We start from the raw sequence: 26,173 nt of genomic DNA on the forward strand, positions 1-26,173 counted from the left end.
AGATCCTGCCCCCCTACTAACCGCTTCTTTCCACCAGCAGTAAAAGCGGTTGCGCAAGGTAATAGCGGCGTTTTACCCACAAGCTCATCCCCATCTGGGAGCAATTCTGATGCGAAATGGGAGCGAAAGCGTTCCACACAGCTGTATCAAAAACAGTCTGTGGTTTATTTTCTGTTAAGTTTGATGCATTTTAGAAGAGTAGCGCATCAAAATTAGACCCAAAACGTAATGATGACATCACCTCGCCTCCAAGGCGCATCCGAAATGTTACACTTTGCTGTTTGTGGAAAGGAACTCATCCGCTATGGTTGCAGCGTCGTATGTTTAGGGGTGGGTGCAATTAAGCGATGTGGCGATGCATCTAAACGCTTAACATGTTGTTTCGGTATCGATTAATGAACGTTGATGCTTAAAAAAACATAACATCAAAGTTTTGTTGCGAAGCCGGTACTAAAAAAAAATAAAAACACGTAACCGGAGCCTTAATGCGCACACCACCCGGACTGTTTAGTGAGTGGCACTACCACTTTGACCTCTTTCTCCATCCTGGAGACTGTCTCCAAACTACCGAAGAACTCAGAGAAGGCGAGGAGCCTTACAAAAGCAATAGCTACTTTTATCGCGACGGATCTACGCCAGTATTCAGTAGTAAACAACGGAGGGTTTCGGTTAGTGGTGCGCACCATGGAGCCGCACTATAAACTTCCTCACCGAAAACACTTCGCAGAAATAGAAGTCCCCCCCCCCCCCACACACACACACACACACACACTAAAGCCAGCGTTCTGGAGTCCATGAAGAAGGCAACCGGGATAGTGCTCACATGCGATGCGTGGACATCGGTTGCCACCAAATCCTTCGTTACTGTAACGGCGCATTTTGTTCTCGCGTCGGACAAGAACGGTGGAAGTTGGCGAGTCACGTTCTTCAAACTCGAGAGATGAGTGAGAGTCAAAGTAGCACCATGTTGACATTTGCCCATCTCACACAACAGGAGGATGTAGGGGGACAAGAGGGAGGGGAGGGAGTATGGGAGGACAGTTAAGTTTAAGATGAGTATGAGTGTCACTCTGCTCTATTTTGTTGTGTTCGCCTCACTGTACTGAAGCTCCAGGCTGAATTTATGTTCAGGTGAATTATGCACTTTTGTTCTGAAAAAATGCAACATATTACCTTCAGGTTTTTTCTGTTACCTATGTTCCAGACTGAATAAGCTGAATTATTTTATTTTGAGGAATGCACATTTGATCTGTATGGCAGCTTTTTTGTAATGTTATCATATGCCAGACTCATTAAGTTTCCATTAAATAAATTTAATGGAAGTAAAAATCTTGTTTACTTGAATTAATTACCTCGTTAAATCAGGGCTTGCCTGTTTTCAGTGTTTCCCAACAACGGTGGGGACACTAATGTAAGTAAAGCTTTCCCTGATCGAAGTTAAGTTGGTCAAAGTGCAAATATTTACACGTCACACAGTCATAAAATAAGAATTTGTCTTTGAAAAATAGCTAAATGTTAAAAAAATGTATTTACTAACAAAGAGTACTTTTAGAGGAACTGAATTAATTGATAGGTTATTTATTTACAAATGTAGATAAAGAAGATTATTTATTTACAAATGTAGATAAAGAAGAAGACAATCTTGTATGAAAAAAGCATAAAAAATGTCAATAATCGAAGAATCGAAGCATCGAAGCTCCCATAATCGAAATTGAATCGAATCGTGAAGTGCCCTTTTTGGAACACCCCTACGTATGTTTGGCGGTCGTTTAGCAACGCTTTCACGTGCAGTGGAAAGAGTGGGTAAGAGCCGTCAATGAACCGTGGCCAGACTATGTTCACATATGCAGGGTGGCTTGCCAGGCTAACATTTTGCTGCTACGAGTGGTTTTTATTCTTGTAAAGAGCCATGCTAATTCAACGTGCTTGTAAGGGTTTATAACATCATGTCGCTTGAACCTTTTGGATATTAGAGGTGTTGTAGATGGTAGCTGTCTGATTTGGTCATGACTGCACTCAGACCAGCCGTTAGCTCCTCGGTCCTGTCAGACCCAAACCGCTTCACCAAACAGAGGCCATTCAGGAAGCTATCTACCACAGGTAGCCTAACCCTAGTCCTTAGACAGAAACACACCAACATGGCTGAAGATTCCCATAGCGGCTCATTTAAACGTAAAAGTGGGATTTTCAGTCAGTGGAGCAGATGTTGTTTGTTACTTAGCACGACAGTGAGTGTTTCATTTCAATTCAGTTATTTAGAAAGTAAAACATTCCAAATGACTTCAGTTCATTAAGCCAATCAGTAAAAAGTGTCCTATGTAAGGAAACTAGCGATGCATCAATATGACTTTTTTGGGCCGATATTTGATATTATTATAAATAAAATGTTTTTTATTTATATAGCACTATCACAGACATAGAATCACAAAGTGTTTCACATGATCAAAACAAAAAGCTAAGTCATAAAATCATAATGATCTCAAACCAGAATTAGAATAACATCAGAAAAAATAAAATCATAAATTATTACATTTTATAAACAGATGAAAGATTAAAAATTGGAGTTCAAAATAAGAAAATTAAAGGTTTAGCTAAAAGCAGCTTTAAATAAAAGGGCCTTCAGCTGTTTTTTTAAGTGTCCAGACTGTCAGTGCTGCGTAAGGATAAAGGAAGATCATTCCAGAGTCGGGGTGCAACAGTCTGGAAGGAGCTATCATCTCGGCTTTTGTATCTGGTCTTTGGAACTTCTAGAATTCAATTCAAGTTTATTTATAAAGCGCCAAATCACGACAAGAGTCATCTCAAGACACTTCACACAGTAAACATTCCAATACAGGTCTGTTCATTAAGCCAGTCAGAAAAACTTTTCCTATATAAGGAACCCAGCAGGTTGCATCGAGTCACTGCCTAGTGTCAGTGACTTTACAGCAATCCTCATACTAAGCAAGCATGCAGCGACAGTGGAGAGGAAAACTCCCTTTTAACAGGAAGAAACCTCCAGAGGATCCTGGCTCAGTATAAGCAGCCATCCTCCACGACTCACTGGGGATGGAGAAGACAGAGCAGACACACACACACACACGCACGCACGCACACACACACACACACACGTATTAAATATTCTATTTGGTGAGAGATAAACTTTATTGTATTTATCCTAGTGGATCTATAATTAAACGGGTAAACTAGTAGTAGCACATTCCATGTCAAAGAAAGTAAAGTGTTATTATCAGGATAGGGAGAATAAGTGGTTAGCAGCAGTGTGCTAGTCGATGGCCCCCTCCATGAGGCCACTACAGCTCAGCAGAATGTCATTGTAGCTTCTTCTGGGGAGAAAAACACTTACAGAGAAAATAAAGTTAACAGCTGAAATTGCAGGAAATAGTACAGTTAAAGAGCAGACTGTAGAAGAAAGTAGTAGACTGTGAAAAGTGGTCAATGTATCCTCCAGCAGTCTAAGCCTATAGCAGCATAACTACAGAGATAACTCTGGATTACCTAGCCTTTTTAGATGGTGGCATGTTGGAGGCAGGGCAAGGGAGAGCCGTCTTTACCGACTGTACACTCCACCTCCCTCTACTCCCCCACTTGTCCAGATTTAGGCTAACATCAGATTTTAACCATAGGCCCTATCAAATAAAAATATTTTAAGCCTAGTCTTAAAAGTAGACAAGGTGTCTGCCTCACGGACTAAAGCTGGGAGCAGGAGAGGAGCCTGATAGCTAAAAGATCTACCTCCCATCCTATTATTAGAAGGTTCTGGTGTGTGGACCTGAGGGCTCGGGTTGGAGCATAAGGCTTTAATAGTTCAGTAAAATAGGGAGGAGCTCAACCATGTAGAGCCCTGAAATTTCTAGTCAGGATTCTAAAATGAACTCTAAAGTTAACGGGTAACCAGTGCAGAGACAGAATAGGAGTGATGTGAGCTCTTCTGTTTGCTCCAGTTAAGAGCCACTGTTGTGGCCGATAATCGATATACTGACATTAATGCTTTTTAATTCTGCAGATTTTGTATAGAATGAAACTGATTCAAGCTGAATTAACGGTATTATGTACACACACATACATTTATGCTTCTGAGATGATTACATCACTGTCACATGACTAAACAAATACACCCCCCATCTGAAATAGATAAACAAATGGAAACTAGATGGAAAATATATCAGTTGTTGATATCAGCCCAGCTTTATTTATCAGGCCGATACCGATTTGTTAAAAAATGACTAACATCAGTTGATACCGACATTGATACTGATATATCGTGCATCCCTAAAGGAAGCCCAGCAGATTGCATCGAGTCACTGACTTGTGTCAGAGACTTTACAGCAATTCCAATACTAAGCAAGCATGCAGCGACAGTGGAGAGGCAAGCGCCTTCTAAGCCTCCAGAAAAACCTGGCTCAGTATGATTTAGTATTTATTATGACACAAGCAAACTGCATTTTTCTAATGACCTCATGTGCACTGGGTTGTAGCAAGTTCAGAAACCATCTCCAAAACATTCTCCTGCAGTCGGAATGTGTGCAAACAGAGGAAACCCAAGACCATTGTTACTGCGGCCAGGTGTGGCCGTGCAGCAAGGATTTCTCCCAGAGCGAGACACGTAAGAGTCTGTGAAGTCACACAGGACCACAGGGCAGCGTCTAGGGTAACCAAGCCTCTCTCACGTTGGCTGGCATTATCATCGGAGAACGACAACGGTATGCACCACAGAGCTAAAATAGAGGCGGATGTCCAAAAATAGAACTGCAGCCTTACGGTAATTTATCAATAATTTCATAAACACGGCCACAGACTGGAACAATAGAACGGTTAGTTCAAAAGGAGACTTTTTATTTTTTGTTTTTGTTCGGTTAAAAAGTATTTTTGAAAACTGCACTTTCTCCCTATGAATGTGCAGTTCTCTCCAGCCAGGAACTCCTGTCAACTGTGACAGGTATGTTACTGCAGGTAAACACTGTGATGATAAACATCAACAATAAAAATGATCATATCTCAATGATGAATATCCTCATTTAGTCCAGAGCAACAGATCCTTCTAAATGGGCCCAACCTGTCTGCAGCGGTGTGGTTGTAAAATTCCATATCCCTGCAGTTCCTTCCTGTAGATCAGGGGTGTCAAACTCAAACTCACACGGGGCCGAAATGAAACTCTGGGACGGAGTCGAGGGCCAAACTTAATATTTTTTGAAAAAGTGACGGCAAATTTGCACATTTTCTTTATCAACATGTATGCAATTTTGAACCTTTAAATTTGGAAACAAACTTATTTCTGCATTAACACTGAATGTGGAATAACCAAATTACACACGAGCAAGTCCGTTTTAAATAAAAGGCATCAGTGGTATTCATTACTTGTGGTATATTCAGCATTTTTTAAATCTATTCAGGATTTATGTTTTCTTGTTTATTCATTTTTCTTATTTTTTATTCTCCTTTATTCTCCTGTAATAAGTGTCATCGCTGCTGTGACATCTAGCTTTCCCCATTGAGGAACAATAAAGGGATTTTCTATTCTATTCATCTATCTGCAGCCTTTCCACTTCCTGTTTACTGTAGGTTAAATCTTTTCTCACGGGCCGACAACAAAATAAAAATATCATTTTATCTTAAATGAAAATGCAACATCTCACCTGTTAACTTTCATGTTTTGGAGCAGAAAAAGAGCATAAAACCAACATATTTAAAGCTCAGTTTGCTCCACTGGTTTACTGTGATGCTCACCTGTTCCAGCCAGATACCTGCATCATGGGATTGATCTGAGCTGAGGAGGAGACTCCTGTTGTTTTGTTCATCTTCATCATAATAATGACAACATTAGATGACAACAGGTGCTCACATAGGTTTGTGCTGATGAACATGTCTGAGCAGCTTGACCGCGTTGTTGTGTGTCGGGGAGGAAACACGACAGCAGCCACAGAGTCGTGCTGGTTTGAGCGTGTCGCTGTTCGCTGGAGTTATATCGGCTCTGTCTGGAAGTTAGCTGGAAAACTTTCTTTCAGTCGTGAACACATTACTGAGCGGCTAGAATCTCCGTTTCTGGGCTTCAACGTCAGAAAACAGCTGAGTGAACTCGGCGCTGAGTGAGAGGGGTGTAGTTTGTCCGAGACAGCGGAGCTGCAGACACCCAACTACCTCTAACTGCCTCAGCGCTGGAAAAAACACAAAGGAGGGGGCGCGTCGGCTCCGCGCTGGCGCCGCACAGCATCATGGGAGTTGAAGTCTTTGCGGTAAAATCGGCCAGCGGGCCAGTTTTAATATATTTTTGATATTTATCTCGCGGGCCACATAAAAATGCACCGCGGGCCGCATCTGGCCCGTGGGCCTTGAGTCTGACATATGTGCTGTAGGATCATAGTGGTGAAGGGGGATTTAAAAGGAGAGAGGCCAACATACAATTATTTCTTATTGCATCACCACAAAGTGGAAACCCCACAGCGCCGTGCTCCGGCCCGGATCAACGACCACTTGTGGCGCCGGCTGGAGAAAGGCACGAGCTCAGCGGGTGTCCGGGGAGAACACTTCTCTGTTTCCTTACGAATATCAAAGATTGTTTAAAAGCAACAAACATTTGCCTGCACCTAGCAGTGGCTGCCGTCTTTAGTGCTGAGAATGGATGGAAACAGCATCTGTGTTTAGGCTCGGTTTTAAATCATACTTCCACTCGGCCCGTTAGGAATAATCGTTACGTTTACAAGCTGAGAATAAAAGCACTTGTAGGGGTATTGAACCTGTTTTTACACCCGTCAACAGTCTAGTGCAGTCAGTGGATTATTCTGTACAGCTGCTGTAGGAGATCGGGCTTTACAATAAAATGCAAAAAGCATACATCCGTCATCCCTGAAGCTGATTAGTCCTCTAGTCAGAAGTTCTTATGTGCTATTTAAGTCTTCACAAAAATACCGGTTATTCCAAAGGTGTGGCATTGTTTTTCTGTTCATTTGCACCCAAAAGGTCTGAAAAGCTAGTCTGGGCTGCTAAATCAAATAGGAAAATAGGATTATTATTGGTATTTATTTGACATTAAGTTGGGAAACACTAGAGATCATTCACTGAACAAAAACATAACACTTTTGTTTTGCGGATGGACACTATATCGGCATCAATATCGGTATCGGCCGATGTTAGTCATTTTTGTAAATATTGGTATCGGGCCGATATTAACAACCGATATTTTTTCCATCTTGTCTCCATTTGTTTGCCTGTTTCAGAGGGTGAGTGGGGTGATTTATTTAGTCATGTGACAGTGAATGAAATCATCTCAGAACCGTAAATGTGTGTGTTGTGTGTACATAATAATGTAAATTCAGCTTTAATCATTTTCATTCTATACAAAATCTGCTGATTTTAGAAGCATTATTGCTAGCATATCTGTATCTGCAAATATCAGTTATCGACCTTAACTGTGATCTTAATATCAGATATCGGTATCGGCCCAAAAATTTCATATCAGTGCATCACTACTTTTGTTTTTGCTCCCATCTTTCATGAGCTGAACTCAAACATCTGAAAATTTGTCTACATGCACAAAACACCCATGACTCTCAAATATTGTTCTGAAATCTGTCCACATGTGTGTTACGCCGGGGACACACCGGCCGCGGAAGCGCCGCGAAGCGTCGAGAAGCGAATCACTCACGAAATTCGGCCGCTGCTCGCCGCTCCTCAGTTCAGATCAGACGCGCCCCAGTCGAGGCGCGCCTCAGCTCAGCTGTAGTTTTTCTTTTAAACACTTGGTGTCCTCCATTTCCTCTCTGCCTTTTCTCAGCTCTTTTCCTCTACGTGTGCGTGTGTGTGTGTGTGTGTGCGTGTGTGTGTGTGTGTGAGAACCTATGGTATGAGTTGTTTCTGCCAGTTGAATCTCTTGGAACCCGCTCCAATTCTGCAGCTGTATCCTAGCAGTTTCTTCCGAAATGGGTACGTAAATAACCATGTTTTTCAGGGGTCGTACAGCTCCTTGTGTTTCTTAACTTCCATAATAAATTTAAAGTCATCCATCTTAACTGCTTGCCTCAGACTTTCTGCCTCTCTGTCCTGTTTGCTCTGGAAAAAAGACACCCAAAACCACACCCCCTTCACGTGGTCACACACTGACACAAGTTCGATGTGTGTGTGTTCGTGTGGTTTTTCTGCAGTGTCTGATCATGAACACATTTGACTATTGCGGAATTTTATTTTGAAATGCTTTATTTTGTTAAATTTACCAGCCCACCTCTTATGTCTAGGTTTGACTTCCTGCCAAAATTGACGCGATTCACCCACAGCTCGCAAAAAAATAGAGCAGATGCCGAAATGATCACTGCACGGCGCGGGCTGGAGCGCCGGCGCGCGGCCATTCAGTGCGCTTCGGCGGCCCATGTGGTCTATAGAATAGCTTAACAAGGGCGCCGAATGAAGGCAGTCCCATTTTCGCGGCACTTCCGCGGCCGGTGTGTCCCCGGCGTTAATCAGCACTTTTCCTTTACAAAGATAACCCATCCCACCTCACAGGTGTGGCATATCAAGGAGCTGATTAGACAGCATGAATAATGTACAGGTGTGCCTTAGACTGCCCACAATAAAAGGACTCCCTGAAACGTGCAGTTTGATCAAAAAAATCACACCAATTTTTTACTTGAATAATCTGTCACAGGGACAGTGCTGCTACAAAAGGAGAGAAGAGCTGCTACACTAGCATTAGTTTTTGTAAAATTATGTTCTTGTGTGAGTGCTGAAGACAAGAGTATAGCTGGATGCTGGATCCAGCTGGATGACTACAATGCGTATTGGTGCGTTTGTTGGGGGTATTACCCCAACTTCTCACTGTAGGCATCAGAGGTGTGGCACGGCAATGAAACATGGCTGCTTCAAACAAAATCCATAATGGTCTATGGGTTGATCCAAACCGGCTGCAGCGTAGAGGCAGCACGCCCCGCTGCTAAATATGGGATCGGGTTCTATTTTTACCTCAAGCCACTTTGCGGACACGTCAATTTGTGCATTTAACATGGGGCCAGACAGGAAATCACACACGATCTCAGTGAAAAATGTCCAGTAATTTTCTAAATAAAAGCCTATTGCAGCAATGCTATTTTTTATCTCATTACACCTTATTTACTCACAGCATCTTTTGAGAAGTGTCTTTTTCGTGGCTTTAATCCTGGCAGTGGAGAGGAAAAGCTTCATATTAGACATCAAACATGATCTCCTTCTTTGTCTTTTTGGCAGATGACTTAAACAAAGCATGACCTTTGAACTCTGGAGGGATTTTGTGAGCTCGAGTCCAGCTAAGAGGACGGTAAGAAAGCCGCTCTGCAGCCGAGACTCTTCGGTCGTGGATTGGCACGCAGCAAAGCAACCAAATGAACCATTCCGCGGCTGATGCCTCCATTGTGAGGTCGGGGTAACTGGAAGCAATGGAGGCAGACCTTTTGACAAACTATTTCCTGCCCATGAATTTTGCCCTCATTCTGCCATCGTCACCGAGAGGCGTGTGAGTTTAGCTGTCAGACAAGGCGGAAATGTGTGGTTTGTTTGTTGATTTAGTTGTGTTTGTGATTGTTAGGAGTTTCAGTCAAAGCTGAAATACAAATTTGATTGATTTCACCAAAATAAAGTTCAGAAAGCATTATGGAGGAAACCACAGGACCCAGTGGCTCATTTGTCTGAATGTTCTGTTGCTGCACTGATATCAGCGAGCATCGGATAACGTGTGTGAGCAGGTTTGACATTTTGTTTTTCTTAGAGAGTCTCGGTAAGAAGGATGGCACCGGGTGACGCAAGGTGTAAAGTCAGTGTTGCTGGAGGACAGAAGCTTCTGATGTCGCTGCTGCTGCTGGGGGTTAATCCTGTTTAGTGAAGCCCTGTGGAAGAATGGACCTACTGTGGAGCTGGCAGACCAGACTCAAACAGGAGCAAAGACACTGGGTGCACGTTTGTACATAGTCCTAAACGGAGGCCAGGAGAGCCACTCTGGCAGCTTCACAATCGCCCCACTGGCCTAATGACTTTATTTTTGGCTCTTGCCTGTATTCTGTAGCTTGATACTTCCTACAACATGCTCTCGGTTATTAAGTTTTGTCTTGTTTGTAGTTCAGCTCTCCTAACACTCGTGTTTGAACGGGTTCAGTTCTCTGCTCAGACGGTTGTGTCGGCTGCCATCTGAAATGGAGATTAGGTTTCCCTGTGTTTGCCAGAGACAGGTGTTTTTTTGTGTTAGCACGGCTGCTTGGCTCCTCTCCCCGGTGTGTGCTCACCCAGCTTATGTAACGATGAATGCAGATGATAGTGTGCATTTAAGCAGGAAGGTGCAGATAGAGGGGAGGTTATTCATTCAAACACTCCTCTGCTAAGAGTTAATCATTGCTTATTCCTGCACAGTTGGTAGCCAGGTGGAACGTTGGCTGGTTTGGCTTCTGCCGTGGCGATCCTCCCTCAAAAACAGGCCTCGGGTTTAAGTGACATCACCAGGCCACATCTCTGAACAGATTTATATTTGGAGTTGTTCTCTTCTTATAATCCCTCTGTTTCTCTTGGTGGCATCACTCAGGGCATATTTGTGGGACGTGTGTTTCTGTCCACATTGGCCAGCATTGAGCAACGGTTATTGTTGTAGAGTGATTGTGAGCGTCTGTGCTGCACACCTCAGGTATGTCTGGAGAGGGCTAGGCTGCCCTGTCACTGTTGAGGTTTGTGTAACACTAAGGAGGGGCATGAAAAAAGTGTGATACATGCACACACGGAGTTTAAAGTTGAGTGTTTTAACAGCTACGAAACTTCTTATTGATGCTTCTGCTCAGAATCAGATATGATCTATTTCCCCTTTTCCTCCTTCTTTGACTTCTGACCTTCAGTAAGCAGTGCATCTGCACAGATTATAATCTCCAGAAGCTTCTTCACAACCCAAACACCTGCAACGATGTTTGTCTTTGATTGAACTCCTACCGCTGTATCATTCATGAGGACGGTCACGTGCTTTGTTTGTTAGCATTTGCATGCCGGTGGGGATGTACAGTGCATGAACCGAGCGGGAGTCCAGCACTCCTGGCCCGGCCGCTGTACTCCCCAGGAATCTCAATGAGCTTCAGGAGGAGGGATGCAGAACTCTCACTGACGTTTTATTTATCAGTGGAGCAACCGAAGCTACTGCATCAGAGCGCATTGAATAACTGGGCGATATTTACCACTTCATAAACAGTTGCTTGTGCACATTTGACCCACATTAAGGTGAGCTGAGGGGAAGAGGTCCGCTGCCCGTGATTAGCACTCTGACGACTGAGATCAGTCGTTACTCAAGCCAGGCTGTGACTTCTGTACTGGTTTTGTGTCTACATCTAACTGTGTTTTAGATTCTTTGTGTTTTAGTTTTATGTGATGCTGCTGTCGCCGTGCTTGTGCAGCGCTGTCCTTGATGTTGCATTAAAGCACTTTTCCTAATAAAGCACGTATGCTATTAGAGAGAAGATCTTTCTAGAAAGTTTTGATGGTGCATTATTGACGGGAACCTCTAGAAGACGAATGGCGACACAAACCATCGATGAGTAAAATAGGAAGTGAGCTAGCATTAGCCTGGCTTTAGCTAGCCCTTCAGAAAATCTGCAGAGATGTGAGTTATCTTCTACATAAACAACGTCAAAATGTCCTTTTCAGGTGTAAAAATCCAGATTAGTAACACATAAAATCTTTATTAAACACTCAAGTTTCTCATGAATTCTAAAGGGTGTGTTTTTATATTGACTCTGGAGAGTAAACAGGTGTGTAAGTTCTCTCCATCTAGGCTAAAACTCAGACCAGGATTAGTAAAAGTTTACTCCTGGTTTTAGATCTGCTTTTAGCCACACTTGTGAAAGAATAGCAGCATCCCCCTGGAGTTTGAACAGGTAACACACTCACCAAGAATTCTTACCAGACCGTTTAAATCGCCCCCAAATGATGACGTAATCTGGCATCCACGTTTCTAACTCTACAACTTTTTATAACGTTTTTTTTTCCAAATTTTTTATTCCTTTTCTCTCCTCTTTAAGACTCCGTTGTCTCAGGGTGTTAGTTACCCCTGCAGTAACTGCAAGTGAGGATTTGGAGGGGGGATTTCTGCTCTGTGGGAGGCTTTAGAGCTGAAATCCTCCCCGACCTCAGCGCGGATCTGCCGAGCAGATCAAGGCAGCAGGCGATACTCCAGCGCCGTCCTCCCTAGCCGCGTTGCTGTCAGTGAAGCAGAGAGGCTGAACTAACACACACACACACGCACGCACGCATGCACACACACACACACACACACACCCCTCCCTTTAGATGCTCTTTTTAAACGCCCTGAGAAATCTGCAGAGCAACCTTCACTAAAACCCAGATTTGTTTAGTCTGTCTTGTGGTGCTGGCGGTCTGCTGTGGATCTCCCTCCCTCTCACACTCTCTCTTTCACCTGTGGGGCAATCTGCTCTAGTGTGTGTTGGCTTACTGGGGAGCTCTGCGTTCAGATCCTTTTTATTTCTGCAGAGCCATAAACTACCATGTGATTCTCAATATATGAAAGGCCTTTATTATCCAGCATCCTGTGTCCACACAGGCAAAAACATCAGTGCCTGTAAATAAAGGTGTGTCCCGTGCTGAGAAGAACACGCGTGCACGTGTAATATTTCTGTTTTCTTTAGTCTCTTGTCATATGCCGTGCCCTTACATCGTCAGATAAGGTCACACAGAGAACCTGCATGCTGTTAATTATGCAGGAGGGTGGTCGGCGGCCGTCGCTTAGGAAGGTCGTTTGATCCTCAGCCACGAAAGAACAAAAATCCCTCCGCTGTCGGATTTCTGTTGAAAGTTTAATTTTTGTTGTGGTTTTGCAGAGCGACTCACCGCGTTGACATCCTATGTGAGGTTGAAACCACCTTCAGAACTCTCTGGAAGCTTTTTGCACTTGTTATCTGTGTGATGCACGTTCACACTGCAGATGAAGGTGTATCCGTGCACCATGTGTTTGTGCACGCTCGCTGCGTGTTTGTACAGTATATTTTGTAACTGTTTACATGTACAGTGCTTTTGCTGATGCCTTCAATATTGCAGCCCCTAAAGCTAGGGCGTCTGTTTCACCTAATTGAAGGTCAATATTTGCATGAACATTCCTACAGACAGCTTTCCTACAGAGGTGCAGGCTGGACGGAAAACAGGCTGCCATTGTGCTTAAAAAAATCAGTCTGTCATATTCTAATCCAACGCTGCCACACCTAATCCCTGTACAGTCCAGGACATACTTCCTGTCCCGAAGCAGGAGAAAGGTCTTCTGTGGGTTGTGATTCTTGTAAAGTTGGTGTTTGATTTTATTGGAGCATTTTGTTGTCTTTAACTTTGCAGAACCTGTCAGCTCGCTGGCTCAGTTGACCCAGAGAGCAAAGTGGTCACAGAAATTCATTTAAGTCTGGTCAAAAGACTTTGACACAAAACTTTCTTTGTATCCTGACAGGAACTTTGGAACAGCAGGAATAAATAGTGAAGCTGAGATTAGAGTTATATTAATGCAGGGGTGCCCAATGCTTTACAGATGAGGGCCAAAATCAGCAAGTTAATAGTCCCAACGAGTCTCATAAATGTGAATAAAAAAATGCAAAAATTTGGTTGGATGGGATGGTTGGTTGGTTGGTTCCTCCTCCTCCTCCTCCTCCACCTCATCATCATTTATTTATTTGTAGAGCACCTTTTTACCACCAGACAAGGTGGCCTAAAGTGCTGAACACTCGAACCAAAAAGATAAAAACATAATAAAACAGGTTAAAATAAATAAAACCATAAGATCATTAAACACCATAAGTAAAACAAAGGGACAGCACATTAAAGAGTTGTTCAATAAAAACAATACGAGTCAAACATAAAAACAACGGCCTGAATAAACCTGGTGACAGAGCACACAAATGCAAAACCAACTTGCATTCAAAACCAAAGTAGACTGCCTAATGTCAGGTGGAAGTTGGTTTCCAGAGTTTAGGCCAAATCACAGAAAATGTCTGGTCCTTGCAAGATTTCATTCTTGTTGGATGGATGGATGGATGGATGGATGGTTGGATGGTTCGATGGATGGGGTTGTTGGTTGGATGAGTGGATGATAGATGAATGGATGATGGATAGATGGATGAATGGGTGGTTGGTTGGTTTGTTGGATGAATGAATGGATGGGTGAGGGTGACTGATGGACAGATGGTTGGAGGGATGGGTGGATAGATAGATAAATGGATGGGTGTTTGGTTGGTTGGTTGATTGGATGGATGGGTGGATGGATGGATGGATGGTTGGTTTGTTGGATGAATGGATGGATGGCTGGGTGGTTGGTTGAATGGATGGATGGATGGATGGATGGGTGGGTGGGTGGGTGGGTGGTTGGATGGATGGATGGATGGATGGATGATAGATGAATGGATGGTGGATGGGTAGTTGGTTGTTTGGTTGGTTGGTTGGTTGAATGATAGGTAGATGGATGGGTAGTTGGTTGGATGAATGGATGGATGGATGGATGGATGGATAGATGAATGGATGGATGATGGAAGGGTAGTTGGTTGGTTGGTTGGATGAATGGATGGTGGATGGATGGATAGATGGTTGGTTTGTTGGATGAATGGATGGATGGCTGAGTGGTTGGTTGGATGGATGGATGGATGGGTGGGTGGTTGGTTGGATGGATGGATGGATGGATGATAGATGAATGGATGGTGGATGGGTAGTTGGTTGGTTGAATGATAGATGGTAGGGTAGTTGGTTGAATGGATGGATGGATGGATGAATGGATGGATGATGGAAGGGTGGTTGGTTGGTTGGATGAATGGATGAGTGGATGGATGGATGGATGGTTGGTTGGATGAATGGATGGGTGGGTGGATGGATGGATGGATGGATAGATGAATGGATGATGGAAGGGTAGTTGGATGAATGGATGGGTGGGTGGGTGGGTGGATGGATGGATGGACGAATGAATGAATGAGTGAATGGATGGTTGGTTGGATGGATGGATGGATGGATGGATGGATGGATGGTTGGTTGGTTGGTTGGATGGATGGATGGATGGATGGATGGATGGATGGATGGGTGGTTAATTTCACATTGGATGTAAATGAAAGTGGCAATGGTGCTTCCATTTATTTATGCTGACTTGTTTTTCGGCTTTTTGGATACTTTGCCTTTTTTCAATAGAAAAATAGAAATGTTTGAAAGTTGTAATTTATACAACCCAAACCTGAACCTGTCTAAGAGATGGGATGGGTTCTACTTACATAGAAATGTAAAACCTAACTGGGTTTGCAGCTCATTCTGTCCTACATTTGTTTATGGAAACCAAAAGCTGCAGAGATTCCATTTTATAAAAAAAAAAAGCTGCTTGGACTCTTGTTGTACTCTGAGGTCTCAGTTTGATCCTGCAGAATGTTTTAGAGCGTCTAACTGAAAAGCTCTCTAATTCCTGATGACACCAGTTAATTCACTAGGATTAGAGTCAAACAAAAGACGCAACAGCAGGTGAGTCGTCCCCACAATGCACAGCAACTCTAACGTTAAAACTGTCTCTCATCTGAGTGATTCCACTTTTTCCTCAACACTCACACCTACACACACAAACTTTTCACCCCAGGAGACGATCCTCCTTCGCCCGCCGCCTCTTGCCTGAGCGAAACCCCACAGCTGCTGACACAGACTCAGCCAGCCTAATTGAGAAAATAAACAGATGATGAAAAGAAGACGGGGGGAAAGTGCCACTCACCGTAGAGCTAAATGTTTACTCTGTGCAGCAGGATGTTGAAGGTTTTCAGCACCTTTTGGGACGCAACAGTGAACAAGGGGCAGTGGAGTGTTAGTGAAAGTAAAAAGAAGGTAAAAAGTTCCTAGCAGGTGCTAAAGAAGGCAGCTTTAAAGCAACTGCAGCACACTCCGCTAGAGGCATGTGGCAGAGAAATTTAATTAACTGGGTATAATGAATCGTGTCATATTTGGTATCTGCAGCTAAAGCAAAGGCAGATGTCTGCAAAAGACCAGGAAGTCTATATATAGTGTGAGGAGGTCTGCTATAGGAGACGCTTCCTCAGTCTGAGAAGTTACAGTTGTTTTAATTATGTAATCCTGTCGTCCTCAGCAGCCTCAGTCAGCAGTCCCAGTCTTTGATTCCAGGTAGTCGGCCACCTCCTCCCTGTTCTCTGCTTTGCACCGTCAGCACAGTACCAGGGAGTGACCCCAGCTTAGTCACTGCAGACCTCAGTTTTTCATCAACACTCTGCAACTTTAATATGCTTAACGGCACTGACTTTGTCCGCCGAGGACCCCGCTCTCGCCCCAGTGTCAGCTGACTGGCAGGCTGCTGGTACAGGAGGACGTCAAAGTGGAAGGACACTTGGTTATCATCTGTGGCTCGGTCCAGGATGGGACTTTTCACTTGGACATCTACAACCACCAAGGTTGAATCTTAATTAAAGGGGACTTAGACTTAAAAACACATCTGCCTTGGTGTTGTTGAAAAAAGACAGCCTGGGGTGTCAAATGTTCCAAAACAGCCATATCTGACCTGTTTTCCTATGTAAATTAGTAATGTTGTAATGGCTGCTGAGAAATGGTTGAATCTGAGAAAAGCTGGTTTAGCACATCATAAACTTAGACGCACACCCTTTAATCTAAATGTCCCTGCTTACTTTAACCCTACTTTAGCCACATTTATATATATAAACATTAGCCCAAACTACTGCTAACACTAGGGATGAGCGAGTACACCACTATCTGTATCTGTATCTGTTCAACCAACTAAATGATCTGTATCTGTACTCGGAATGGGCGTGGCATAACCCGGAAGTGGGCGTGGTTTAACCAGAAGTGGGTGTGGTTTACATCAATACATTATTTTAAGCCTGAAATTGATATGGAATGATCAGAAGTTGATATGTGTATTGTTTATGTGAAAACTATTTACAGAGCAGCCTCATAATTGAGATTAAATATTTTTGATCACAATAGTAAAGGAACTATTTCAGAACAAGTGTTTCATAGGGCTGTCGCGGTTGAGGAATTCCCCCTGCGGTGAGTCAGGGCAGCTCAATATTGTGGTATGCGATATTGTTGCACCCCATTTTTATTTATGTACTTAGCAAATTTGTTTGTTAATTACTAAACTCATGGCAATATTTCCTTTGAAACGTTGTGCTTACACATTTAAAAAATGATAGAAAAAATACATGGCCATTTTTAACACTTTATTGAATGCAGATCAAAGGGCAGTAACGGCATTCTCTGACCGAACTTAAAAACAACATTCAGGAGGTTTAACTTTGAAATGCAAATTTGGCTGCAACATCTAACAGAAATAAAAAAAAGTGCCCGTTTTGTTTTGTAGTTTAAAATAAAGTATACAAAATGAGATGTCCTAGGCACTGTCATTTCACTTTCACACACAAGAATAACTGTGATTTATAACTCGGTCATGTCCTTGTTATGCGCAAGGAAAACCAGCATGTTAAACTTATGCGGTTTGAGAGAGGATCTGAGAGGGGTGACAACATTTCCAGCGACACTAAAAACCCTCTCGGATGGTGCGCTTGTTGCGCAAATACACATGTACTTACGTGCGACTTTGGAGAGCAATGGAAATCTCTCATGGTTGTTGCGCCACCATGTCAGAGGGTTTTCATTAGGGTCAATGGGTTCCTCCTGCAGGTAGCGAGTGAGCTCCAGCTCGGCTCTAACTCTCTTCGGGACGGTTGCAGAAGACGTCCTTGTCCGTGACTTCAGCAGGTCTCCAAGCGTTTTTTTCTTTGCCGCTGGTGGCAGCACTGCCTGCTCCAAGGTCTCTGGCTGGGCTGCAGCTGACGCACTGACACCGCTCCCTCCATCTTCCATGTGTACTATCTCCTCGATCAGCGCGGACTTTACCTCTCAGCATGCGCTGTTGCGAGATTTAATCAAGTCCGGTAATGGCGGTGGCACGTCATGCAGTGCGGTGGGTTTCTTAATATCGCGATATTTTCTTCTTGCGGTTACCGCGACAGCCCTAGTGTTTCAATAAAATCACAACATTAATATTTATGTGCATGGATTAATACATCTGAACTCATGCAGTAGGAACTAGGAAATATGAAATGCTAGAACCAGACACAACTTTATATATATTTTTTATTTTAATTTGATTAAACTGATTGTTTTCTTAACGTTCTTGGCATTTTGCCCCACACAAAGTTAAAAAAAGCAATGTTGATTAAGGTGTGTGTGTCTGAGAGAGATAGAGAGGGTGAGAGGGAGAGACATGGAGTTAAAAAAATAAAAAACCCGACCAGAGCGGAGGTAGTGAGTTAATGCAGCACGTCAGCTCTGTCTTGTCAAATGCACCATGCACAGTAAGTTACGAAAAAAAGTAGCTTTAAATATTCAACTGAAAAAGAGGCGAGCTGAAGAAAACCTAGGGAAAACTGAAGAAATGTGAGCAACAGTGAAGCAAGCACAGCAAGATCCGTTACTGTCTGTGTGTGTGCGTGGATGAGACGGACGGACTGCGTTCCCGGCCGGCTAGAGAGTTTTGTGTGTCGGGAGGGGCGGGCGCTCTATGTGACTGGCCAATCACAGAGCGTGAAGACAGTCAGTTACCCAATGAGGATTTTCCCTCAGCACGATTACAGATATTTCCGAAGTTTACTCGTGTCATGCTCGTATTCGTCAAAAATGCTTTATCCGTACCGGATACTCGTTTGAAACGAGTACCCGGCTCATCCCTAGCTAACACTAGCCTGGACTACTGCTAACGCTAGCCCAAGCTACTGCTAATGCCCTTGTTGGATGAAAGGAAATCAAAGAAGAATGTCCGAGCACACATGTAATATTCCTGGATGTACTGAGAATATCCAGACTTTGAATGAATGCCAGTTAAATCCAAAAATGGCCTATCAGGGTATCTGCATTCTGCACATTGATGAAAGTAGAGTTTCTGGCTTTACGCCTAATTTATGCTTCTCCGTCTGCGTGGGTACGGAGAGACACAACGCCATTATGCGCTTGTGCTAGGGCTCTCCGACTGGCTCACAGAGGCTGATGGAGACATGCCCAACTTTGTAACTATCCATCGAGAGTGACAGAGACGGCAAGCTTGTGATCGGAATGGACGCCGATTTGTTTAAAGTCGTCAGCAGCGCTGGCATTGCCCCCTCAAAAAATAAATAACTGATTAGTCACAGAAACGGAGCAGATTGAAGAACGCCTTGCTTTTAGGCCCCATCATAGAGCCATCAGGGTAAACCGACCAATCATCCCACAGTTTATTTCATACATCCTGGCTGAGTGGGCGGAGCAAACCAGTATTTCCATTTTAGGACTTTATTATGGGGTTGTATTTGGCCATTTATCAGGACTCCGGGGCTATCGACGTAGTTTTCTAGGTACACTACTCAGAGTAACTGGGACCGGTGCAGCTCAGTCCAACCAGTTTCCAAGGGCACGGTTTGGTATTTTACTTCTACTTTCTTTCCTGATTTTTTTAGAAGCCCCTAAAAAAGCTTTATATAGAGAGACTCCAGTTTACAATTACAAAATACTTCTTCTAGGCCCCCTTTAGGTTAGAATGGTCATTTATAAAATGAGATAGACTTTTAGAAATCATGTGAGTTGCATGTTGGACTGTGCGCCCTTAATGTGTAGCTGTAAAAGCTCATGTCACAACAAACCTCTAACTGATGTCAGTTCAACAAAGTAAAGAAAAGTAACTGTCAACACATTTTCAATCCCGAACCGTCGAAAGTCAACGCTGGGTGACAAGCAGTTTTTATAATGCGTTGGGAGTTCCAGAGCGTCAGATTCCGACACCCATGGTAAAACGGGGATTTTACCGAATTCTGACCTTTACCGTCTTGCTACTTAACCTTCCCCTTACCCCCATCCTAACCTTAACCCTCTTGCTCATTCCACACTGTTCCTAGTTGTAACGTCCCTCTCCAACATGGTTAACGGGGAAGTTTAGAATGAGCAACAGGGTTAAGGTTAGGATGGGGTGAGGGTAGGTTAAATAGCAGGAGGTTAGAGGTTAAATGTCGGCGAAATGTGCGTTTTACCGTGGGCATCGGAAACCGACGCTCAGGCAGTCAAGCGCCTGGTCGCTTAGCGTCAGTTTTCGATGCTTCTGGAGTGAGAATGTGTTGTAACTGCGGCAGTAATGGGAAGGAGGAGGGTGACGGAAATAATGGAAAGAAATGGAAATTTTCTGTAGCAGAAGAAGTCAGACTGATTGTTTCTCTCTCAAATTTTCTGACACTGCTTGAAGTTTGTCTTTGGTGATCTTTGGTCCTAAGTGTTGGTGAGCACAAACGACCACAGACCACTGACTCAAGAACTTTGGCTACAAATTCCAAGAGCAGAAGGGGGTTTGCCTCTTGCCCCTTGATCCTTAATTTCATTTCACAAAGACGAGCAGATGGATTATTTCACTGTGAAGTAGGATGTTGCTTCCAGAAGACAACATAAGCTGATGGAAAGCCCATATATGATGTGCAGGACTACCTGAACAGACTTTGGCGTGCAAAGTTACTTTTAAAAAAAAAAAAATTAACAAACATTTCTCAATGTCCCTTCACTGGGATCATGAATGCACAAAATGCAAAGGTCTGGATTTAGGGGTGAATTGGGATTATGCCGTGATGCGGTGTGGGTAACCCTCTAGTACAATATCTGGAGCAGCAGTGGAGAATTCCCACTCTCTGCCCCTGAGTATAGAGCTCCGGGAGTTGACGTCACTTCTCCGGCATGCAACAGTTCAAATCGAAACGGCGCCACATTGGCAGGTAGAAGCCGGCAGCTGGACTATTTGTTATTGTCAGAAAACTCAATCAAACGGGAAATATAGTAGATTCCTGTTGTGCCCCAGGATGCAGAACAGACGCGGACGACATAAGGAATGAGCCATCTACAGGATTCCCCAAGATCCGGAGCGCCGCAAACATTGGATCATTGTAATAAAACGCGCTAGTGACCGGGCTAAAATGAAGCTGTGGGATCCCGAGAGTAAAGGTTTTCGCTTATGCAGCGACTACTTCATATCAGGTACTTAAACCAACGTTTCCTCAACTGTGTATGGTATTTATTTTAAATGCTTTTATTATGATTCTTAGTGGGCTTCCTAAACTTATTTTGGCGTGGCTTTTTCTGTCTTATTACTCATAGTAACAAGTAAACATCACGTAAAACGTTGCCTCGTGATTTCTGCGTGCTGCCGTTTACGTGTTTTATGATCCCAGCAATTAACCGGCTAAGCTGTAATTCATTTTTAAGCAATGGTTGATCAATTGTCAGATCACACATAAAAAGCACTTTGGATTGCTATTATCTGTCTCACCGAGACAGATCCTGAGACGCTCCTGCCTGACATATTTATTTTATTCACGGAAAAAAAATCAAACTAGTGATTTCTCTTGGCGTTCAGTTTATACATTCAAACAGCACAGAACTCTATTTAAACTACTTACTTGTAAATCTGTTATTTGTCCATCCATCCATCCATCCATTTTCATCCGCTTATCCGGAGTTGGGTTGCGGGGGCAGTAGCCTAAGTCGAGAGGCCCAGACTTCCCTCTCCCCAGCCACTTGGGCCAGCTCCTCCGGGGGAATCCCAAGGCGTTCCCCGGCCAGGTCCGGTAAGAAGTCCGCTCCGACTGCTTCTGGCGTTTTTAAAAAGTATCCCAGGGGTACAGGAAGGGCCGGAGATGTTTAGTCTATTTAATTTCTGACTATATAAAATGATTTCTTCAGTTTTAAAGTGTGAAGTAAACTCAGACGAAGTAAAATCCAAATGATCCCCTTCATTTTGTTTACATTTGTTGCCTGCCAACATGGCGTCTACTCTCTGAGAGTCACGTGACGTCCGGAGCTCTTTAGGGTGTCTATTACAGGAGGAGTGTCTGAATTACACAGAAGAGGGAGATTAGAGAGGAGGCCCTGTGAAAGGACAGAAGGGTGTAAAGTGAATAAATCAATTTATCTGAGCAGGACACACAGGCATTGTTGCCAGTGTGTGTGAGACCATGATTTCAACCATTATGATCAGCAGTGTAGCAAGATGACTAAATCTTTTTTGTTATTTGTCAGTTCTTCTTGGATTAGACATAGTTTGTGATGTCATCAGAATATCAGAAACACAAGACCTCGGTTGTGTGCTGTTGGGTGGAGGTTAGGGATGGGTACTGCATTTGGTACTTTTTAAGGCATCGACCGAATTCCATAGTACCGACTGAGTACTAATTCACATCATATAATACGGTGCCTTTTTTGGTACCCGTGCTGCACGCCGGTGCAAGAGCGTAATGTCGTCAGTCTCTATGGGCGAGCTGTAAACAGAGCAGCATGGCAGAGAGAGCTGATGTACAGTTCCTGCCCTCTGTCCAGGAACTGTACATCAGCAGGACCAGGAAAAAGGCAGTGAATATTGTCCAAGATGCCACACACCCTGCATCTACTCTCTTCCATCTCCTCCCATCTGGCAGACACTATAGATCACTGTACACAAAAACTACCAGACACAAGAACAGTTTCTTTCCTTCAGCCATTTCTCTCCTGAATCTGTAGATTCTTTTACCATCCTTTTATTATACTTTTTAATACTTATTCAGTATGCTTATGGATATGTGTGTGTGTGTGTGTGTGTGTGTGTGTGTGTGTAAATTAACATGTGTGTGGGTATACATGTTCTTATGTGTTTTTAGGTATTTTTATTCTCATTTATTGTGGTTGTTGTCTGTTTTAGAGAGCGAACATCTACCGAAGACAAATTCCTTGTAAATGTAATTTTACTAGGCCAATAAATCTGAAATCTGAATCTGAATCTGAGAGGAAGCGTTCTGAAGTTTGGGTCCACTTCACTAAACGGGATGGGTGACTGGGAGATGATGAAACCAACAACAACGATCTAAGTGAGGCAACCTTAATCTGCTCCGGTAGGTAAATAAAATGTTGAAGATAACGTTAGCTTGATATGTTAGCTTCCGTTCAGCTAATGGTGCATTCTCTTTCTCTTCGGAACTCTGAAATTCCAACTAGAAGAAAGTGAACGTGCTCTAAAGTTTGGCTTCACTTCACTAAATGCGATGGGCTGTTGGGTGATGATGAAACCAGCGACGACCTGAGTATGAAGCATCTTAATCTGCACCAGCAGCTAAATAAACTGTTTAAGATAACGTTAGCTTGATAGTTTAGTTTTTGTTTACATAGCTAATGGTGCGTTTGCTTTCTCCTGGGAAAATTCAACTTCCGAGTAGAATAAATAAACAGTTTGAAAATGAACGGCAAAAGATGCACAGTAAATTTAGTTTGCTTGAGTGCGATTTACAGTTTATAAAACTACAAGAACCCACCATCACACAGTTAGTCCAGAGGGGAGAGGAAAATGAGTACATGGAGCTGCTTTAGTTTGTGAAACACCACAATATTAAAATACAAACAGCTGAATGGTATCAAAGTTTGCTGTAATTTCATTTGTAGTTTATAATACACGGTCTCCTCATCAGAGTAATTCCAGAGGGTGTAGAAGAGGATTAGGAGGACATGGAGCTGGGTTTGTTTTTGCATCATTTAGAGACAGTTGTTAAAGGTTGTCATATTGAAGGTTTTTGTACAACACTACGATGATAAAATACAAACAGTTGTATGTTATTTATCAAATATATTGGGAAATAAAATATATTTAATTTAAAAAATGATTACAATAATTATCAAGTACCGGAATCGATTCGTAGGTTCCGGGAATTGGCACCGTATTGACTCAGATGTCAAAGGTACCCATCCCTAGTTGAGGTATTCTCTTTGAGTACAACCTTCTTCTGCAGCACATTTCAGAAGCAGCTGCACTCTTTGAAGAGCGCATCGGCTCTTCGTCCCATCAATCCACGTAATGCTCAGTTTATTGCTTTTCTCTGTAACTGTGGTGTTATCAGATTATCCTCTGTGCAGTTTTTCATGGTGAGCAGAGTGCTGTGTTGTATTCGGCCTCTCATTTGCCCAATCTTTCAAACTTTGGCCTAGTTCCATCAGGAAGGCCTGAACCAAAAACGCGTCCCCTTGTTTACAGTTAATCCGCAGCAGATGCACGTCCTACGCAAACTTTCTGAGTTTTCTGTGATTCATGAAAGACAACCAATCAAAATACACAAAGGCAAAACCATTATGGTTTGATTATTGCCTTTTGGCAAAGGGAGATAAAAATGTTTTGTCCCGCCACAGAAAAATGTCTCATTTAGGCCAAACTAAAATGATTGAAACAGTTGTTTGAACTGGATTTGAAGTGTTCTGTGCCTGGAGATGTTGGAGAGGTGCCCACTGATGAGCATATCTGAGACCACGAAACAAACAACATACAGAACATTTCACAGAGTTGACATGAAATATTAGATCTCGTCTCCAGAAAAGTTAAACGAAGCACAACAAGGCGCCATAAATTCACTAGTGATGATGAGCTTAATGGTGTGATTTAGGGATTAGAGGAAGAACCTATCCAGTTTAGAGTAGATCTGCTCAATAATCACTGTTGTCTCGGTATAACATCTGTATCATTACCATCCTGTAGTCACCGTAGAGGCAAGTCTTTAGTTTTTAGCTGCTGGTACACACTTGATGGTCAGAGTTAGGTCCGTTCACACACAGGATTTTTATATTGTTGGACGATTTTCTAAATATGAAAGACTACAAAATCACGGCAATAAAATCAAATCTGTTATTCTAGTTTTCGTCCTACAGTGTGCGGTGTCCAGCCAAATGGCAAAAACAAAACACTACACATGAACCGATTTCACACACAGACATTCTTCAGTCAGACGGGAGATCTTGCTAGGTCAAACGTGACTTTGGAATAAACCAATATGGTGGAGGAGGAGTTTGTGGTGTGCTTTCATCTCCTGACTTTGTGATTCAATAGGCAACACACTTGTTTGTCCTCGAAAATTAGACCAAGACAATCCAAAATGATTGATTTCCTCAATTTATGATGTGAGTGGACCCAAACTGCTTCCGAGCAGACCAGAGCTCTCTTAAGACACCACACACAGCAGGAATATCTGATAAGATTATCTTTAGAGCCATTATGGGGATGAGGTGCATCCCTAACCCCCAAATTCCACTACCTCCGCTCCGACACGAACGCCGGAGCAAAATCGGTCTCGTTGTAGTCAATCAGAGCAATTCCACTACTGCGGCCGTGCTCCGGCAGTGCGGCGCCGTGCGCCGCCCTCTGTTCCGGCGTCCAGCAAAAATAGAATCGATCCTATTTTCGCTGGACGCCGGAGCACCTCCGCAGTAAATGGACAGAAATCACAACGGCCCAACAGGAAAAGGAGCAAGCACAATTTCCGTTTTTCACAATAAATCGATAAACAAAAGGCGTTTTTTTGTTTCATATGCACAGGTTTAACAACTTTTAACAACTATCAATGGCGGCTGAAGTTTAAATGCACAAAAGTAAGCCATAAATACAGTTTCTACTATCAAAGTAGTCACACTTTGTTGATCCAAACACTGCTGATCTCTCAACACAAATGATGGGCAGATTAAACAGTTCATGCCGATGCTTCTCCCACACAACGGGTGTTTGGATCTAACTTCCGCGTTTATTGCTCGGACTGTATCGCAAGATCTCGAAAATCCCGCGCATGCTTGTTTGCCCACCTCAGGTCTCAGCACCGGAGCGGAGCCGTTGTAGAGCGGGTACCAGTAAAAATTGAGTTCGGAAGCGAGCGGCTGCGGAAGGCGGGGGCGGACCGGAGTGGAGCGGAGGTAGTGGAATTTGGGGGTAAGATTGCCAGAAGGGAAAGACGGTTGAGAAAGCGGCACAATTATCCCGCCATGTGAACTAGACCCACATTTATAAAGAATTGGGCTCAAAAGAAGGCAACTGGACTTCTTTGACTTCATTAAGATGTTTTGCTTCTCATCCAAGAAGCTTTGTCACTTCTGATTGGAAAATGGAAGTTTATAATCTGGTGCTGTGCATTGTTGCTTAACAAGCTGAAACTACCTATGACTACCCCTCTTGCCTACCCCCTGAGGAGTTATTGAAGTCAGACTATTATTTGGGAATAGTTGTTTCGATTAGATGCAGGAGGGTGTGACCTGGATTGACAAAGCTCCTCGAATGAGAAGCAAAACGTCTTCAAGAAACCAAAGAATTCCAGTTGCCCGTCATTTGAACCCCTTTGGATTACCATGACCTGGATGACTGAGAACC

The 26,173-nt window shown here is 43.3% G+C and overlaps 1 protein-coding gene across 5 annotated transcripts in view; it reads left to right on the forward strand.

Moving 5' to 3' along the window:
* LOC107395643 (HIVEP zinc finger 3) overlaps nucleotides 1-26,173 on the forward strand; it is a 104,905-nt gene that overhangs the window by 2,076 nt on the left and 76,656 nt on the right. For 2 of the 5 annotated variants that reach the window (XM_070550773.1, XM_070550771.1), the window contains exon 2: nucleotides 9,211-9,280. The exons of the other annotated variants lie outside the window; for them this stretch is intronic. The gene's annotated coding sequence lies outside the window, so the exon portion shown is untranslated. The remainder of the gene's footprint in view (nucleotides 1-9,210; nucleotides 9,281-26,173) is intronic. 5 annotated transcript variants of the gene reach the window in all.

This window comes from Nothobranchius furzeri, chromosome 5, assembly GCF_043380555.1.
Source record: "Nothobranchius furzeri strain GRZ-AD chromosome 5, NfurGRZ-RIMD1, whole genome shotgun sequence".
In the NCBI taxonomy this organism is placed as follows: domain Eukaryota; kingdom Metazoa; phylum Chordata; class Actinopteri; order Cyprinodontiformes; family Nothobranchiidae; genus Nothobranchius; species Nothobranchius furzeri.